Source organism: Ornithodoros turicata, chromosome 3, assembly GCF_037126465.1.
Source record: "Ornithodoros turicata isolate Travis chromosome 3, ASM3712646v1, whole genome shotgun sequence".
Lineage (NCBI taxonomy): Eukaryota > Metazoa > Arthropoda > Arachnida > Ixodida > Argasidae > Ornithodoros > Ornithodoros turicata.
The window spans coordinates 45,214,697-45,219,663 of NC_088203.1; the positions used below are offsets into that span (position 1 = coordinate 45,214,697).

General features: G+C 43.3%; 1 long non-coding RNA gene across 3 annotated transcripts; it reads right to left on the reverse strand.

Annotated features, from left to right (window-relative positions):
- Positions 1–311: 311 nt before the first annotated feature.
- Positions 312–3,448, reverse strand: LOC135386981 (uncharacterized). Of its 3 annotated transcripts, XR_010420759.1 has the most exons (7): positions 3,333–3,448; positions 2,416–2,489; positions 1,740–2,350; positions 1,543–1,642; positions 1,270–1,458; positions 524–646; positions 312–407 (listed from the first exon to the last, which is right to left on the reverse strand). It is a non-coding gene; the product is annotated as an uncharacterized LOC135386981 (long non-coding RNA). The 3 variants fall into 3 exon arrangements; XR_010420758.1 differs by having other exon boundaries at positions 1,740–2,489; XR_010420760.1 differs by having other exon boundaries at positions 1,740–2,722.
- Between the last annotated feature and the right edge of the window lie 1,519 nt (positions 3,449–4,967).

Consider the following 4,967-nt stretch of genomic DNA (forward strand, 5'->3'; position numbering starts at 1 on the left):
ATCATCACGGCTGAAGTGCCGTTTGGGCAAGGTACGTACTGCTATATATCAGTAAGTATAGGAAACTGTACTCGTGATGTGCCTCTTCATTACGGCAGCAATTCACTAATTATAATGACGGGGCCCTGTGCAGTAATGAAACGATGATTCCGCTTTAAAACAGGGATATATACTGTCGACCATGATGCTAGCTGGTTTCCTGTTGTTCTCCTTTGCAGTCCTTATGATCAATGCGAGATGTCCAGAGATTTTGTTTCATTGTTAATTGTTCAATTCTCATGTTTTGTGTGTCCAGAGAGGATAGCTTTTCAATAATAACCCTTTATTTTGGAAATTACTGAAAAGACTACAAATAACTTGTGCATGACTTTGGTGGCGGAACATTTGACTGCTATGTATCACACGAGCTGAAAAGAAAAGAAAGTATTACTGAGCCTCCTTAGTCATAATACTTCCACAACAAATTAAATTATTTGATGAATAAAGAAATGTAATATGCTCGTAGGAAGCATTTACAACTTACATGTTCCCACTTCTTGCTGTATTCATCTGCGGCCCTCATTGCCTCACGCATTTATGTATGTAGCCCTCTTGATTTTTTTATGCCTGCTGGCTCCCTTCGTTCTCAATTATACCAACCAGGTGCCTAAAATCACAACCAATTAATAAAATTTCCTTATGAGTATTTAAAATAATTGCATGAAATATTCTTAGTTTCACATGGTGTAATGATCAGGACAATCACTTCATTTCTCTACCAACTATTCCAAATAAGTTTATGAAGAACACTATGCGTCCACCACTGCAAGTGGCACAACAAATTTCTGAGCACATAGGATTTTTTTTTTCATCCGTGAAACATGCTTATGAGCATAGTTCAGCATGGCACAGACACCACCATATGTGAAGCATATGAATGTCTCTGAAAGGTTAGCAGTTGATATGGCCTCCGCTACACGTATGTGTGACATCGCCTGCTGTATTTACTGCAGTATGTATCGTACCAGCCGAGTAAATATGTAGTATAATATAAGGAGGGTTCCTGCAAGACAGGCCCGCAGAAAATCTAAGCTAGAGCACCATCTAAACTTCCAAACCAGTTTTTTGTTACTCTACTACATCACGTGAGTTTCAAAATGCTATATTTTACCAGTATGTGATATGCTCTCCTACAACATTTCAATGCATGTCACAACATTTTTTTGTATCTGCTGTACTCTATCCAGGTAAGCCATGCAAACAGATAAATATATCAGGAGTGCCTCCCACCTTCAATGGATATGCAGGGTCATGACGCTGCCATGTGTGCCACTTCCTGTCATTGAGAGGGAAGCAGAACATTGTCTGCTTCCAATGCATCAAGTACTGTCTTGCTGAGGCTCTCCCAAGGGTAATAAATTCGTGAGAGCAGAGGCATTTGTGGGATTGGTGAAGGTGCACTCACACATGTTGACTGATCTAAACAGGAAAGCAAAACAAAAAATGGCACTTAAAGCCCCAAGCAAGAGGGCAAAGTGGCATCTGGAGATGTATGCATTATACCTTGTTTCCATAGTTCATTTTTAACAACGAAAATGTCATCAAGGCATTTCTCAGCACCAGCAACCATAGAGCGATGTGATAACTCATCCATTAAATACACCTAGAAAGAAATAACTGGTGTTACAAAGAATTTTTATAACAACAATGCAATTGAAGATCATACGAGCGTTATAAACGTTATAACAAAAGTGGCACACCTGTATGTTGCCCTCCTGACAAATTCCATGACCCACAGCAACTCTGATTAGCTCCTCAAGACATGTTACTGACACAAAGTTTTTCGTTTTGTGATCTCTACTCCTGATCTTCAGAAACGTCTAGTAAACAAGAAAGAAAGAGAAAAAGAAGCAGCATTGAGCAAGCTCTGAAAACCACACATTTATAGCAACAACTGTAGCACGCACAGGGAAAGATATGTACCTCTCATATGGAACTTTCTGTGTCAGAAAACGAAGTTATTAAGCAAAACCGGAAGTAGCGTATATATTTTGCAAAAATTTGGTTAAACAGACAATATATACCTCCATAATTATGGCTGAGCAGCGATATTCTGAGGGAGACAACAACAGAGTTTATTACTTCATAAGCTGAATATGGATGACTGTCCATTAACTCTGAGGGTCGCACACAACAATATACACTTGTCTCTGAGATTCAAGATGGTATAGCCTGAGGTCTGGTAGAAAGCTTGATGGTGTTATGCGAAAAAGAAAAATTAGCATCACCTCAGGGCCAGTTTCCACAAAGATGTGTACCGGTTTCCCATAGCGCAGGTTGTACTCGTCTCTGGAGACCACAAGGTAGTGTCCTGTTGTATGTTGAGTCCCAAGAATAGTGATTGTCGAAGCACACAAGGAGGGAGTGTCAACTCACAGTGCACGATGCATCTGTGATGAGGTGATGCTTTCAGCGTGCAATATCTGCTTCTTCACTGTCCACACGGCTGGCTGCAAGAAGCCACAGAACAAAACTTTCAAGACAATACTTTTTGTGTTGAATGTGGTGGTGTTTCGTCAGGATGACTCATGGAAGAACTGGTTCTATAGTTCTTGGAAGCAGCATTACGTCCCTCTATGGTACAAGGAACACCACTTGCAAAATCTTCATGTGATAGCAGATGTTCGAAAAGAGCTCGACGAGAAGAAAATTTCTGCAGCAACAAAGTGCACCCGTATATCACCTACCAAGAGAGTGCAAAAAAGGGATCCATTTATAAATAGCCTTCAGCTGTGCGAGCATGAAACCGTTACTGGTGAAAATTTTAACGCCGCTAAGACTAGTGATAGGTACATTTGTTTGGAAAGACTGTGAAATGTGACCTCTTTGATGAATTGCAAACTGTAGAGGATCGGAATTTTGCAAACAGGAGGCCTTCCTATAGTGCAAATGCAACAGATTTCAATGGAAAGTATAACAGGCCATATCGGAATGATATCCACTTTGGAGATTGGGACACTTTCAGGTGAACATTCCACAACAGAGGAATTCCGTTTACTCCAGCCCCAAGGGGGGGAAATAGAGTCACAACATTTACCAATTTTTTGTGCGAGGTCACAGCAAAACACAAATTATTTCAGTAGCCTCCCCCTGCACGACTGAACGTTGGGCAACTCTTTACGTTTCTGCTCATGATCTACACACAGTGACACACACAGACACTGCTTTCCTGCTGTTGCACACCGCTGCTGAGACGCGTATGCAACGAAACAATTTTTGCAACCATGCTTACAAGTGGTGCTCGTATTTGACTTGGTATAGTGGTGGAACAACGAAACAGGTTTTGAACTCACCTTTGCTTTGCGGGGGTACAGTCGGCCAAAGACCAAACACTAGATGCATTTCCAAACACTTAAAACTTCACGGAGCGTCTCATGCGTCTACGAGGAAATAATTTCGCAGGCTTCCAGTTAGCGGCTCAGGTGACAATGCTGTATTGCTCCGCGCTGCGCACTCGCTGCCGGCGAGACGCCGGCGTCCTTGAGCCTGCCACATTCATCCGAGCAAAAAGTTAGGCCCGAATATTGCGATATCACTGTTGGATCGTTTAAAAACGGTAAATATGTGCTTCGCTGAAGACATTTATCGTCTTCCATATTTCTGCTAGTATAATCGTGACGTGGTCTGAACAAAATATTTCATTTTCAGCGATATTGCTCTACTCATTCCTGGAAAAGACGACGGGATAGCAACGGTTCATGTGCCGCTACGGAATTGGAGCAGCAATGAAAAAGAGAAGCTCTGGTTCCGTGGGCGGCGTTCCGTAAATTTACGGTCTTTTTTAACAGTGTATGTGTCGTATCGATCGAAAGAGAACCTCACGTAGAGGCGAACGCAGTCAATAAAAATGTAATTTGACTATAGCGCTAAGTACAAGATGCGCTTTTATGCACATTGAGATCAACTGTGCCGGCACCGTGCCTTGTGACTGCTCGACGTCCCTCCTCTCCCAACACCGAAAATGCACGTCTGTTTCCGCCGCCCGCTCGCTACGTCGCGTCGGGCGTCAAGTGAGAACTGACACTAACTGCCGACGCAGAAAGGGAGACACACCTCGACGCATTTCCAAAACCGCTATTATCGCATGGTTTTAACCAGTTTGGACCAGTATAGCGTATGGCTATCCCAGAAAGGAGGACGAAGGGAGGGAGGCACAAACTGAAAAACAAGTACAGGCAAAAAACAGTAATAGGGAGGAGAAAGTTAGGCAGTTGGTGAATCTCAGCGATCACGCAACAGTTTCGACCAATCCAAGCAATCCCAATCCACTAAGTCAAAACATTGGGGGGGAGCTCCAGAAGTTTTGGACGGGGGCAATGGCAATTCACGCACTCGGTCTGACTCCAGCTTCTCGGACGCGTGGGTGTCGTCTGATCGAAGTAGGTACGTTTCTTGTGCGCCATTGCAATTGTGTTTAGTTATACTCTTGCATTTTCCTCCAGTTTCGTCGAACTCTGCTAGGGGGACCGACGCTATTGTCATAGGAAAATTTATTGGCGGTAACAACACACAACACTGCTGGCCAACTGTGTTTGTGGATACTTCATTATCTACAGCAAAGACTGCAATGTGCTTTCCGTGAATAACTCGTACATCTGCGAGGGGTGCCTCGGCAGCGTAATAGCCACAGACGGACAGGCTCCTGTATGTGTGATGTGATAGGAGAAGAAAAAAAGAAGAATGGGGATTTAAGTCACGACAAAGTCAGATTGACTACCCCAGACCACTTAGCTGCAGGTAGTTGAATAAATGAAAAGGAGAAACCCATTAGTGGGGCGCCGGGGGACATGCTCCTGTGCTCTTGGAAGTTTTGACAACTGCGTGTTTGTTGTGTGTCTACACCACTGATCACTAGGTGCATTCTTTTCGCTTGCACCTCCTGCACCAGATCTGAACTGGGTTATTTGCGTGCTGCACTTTCCTGTTGA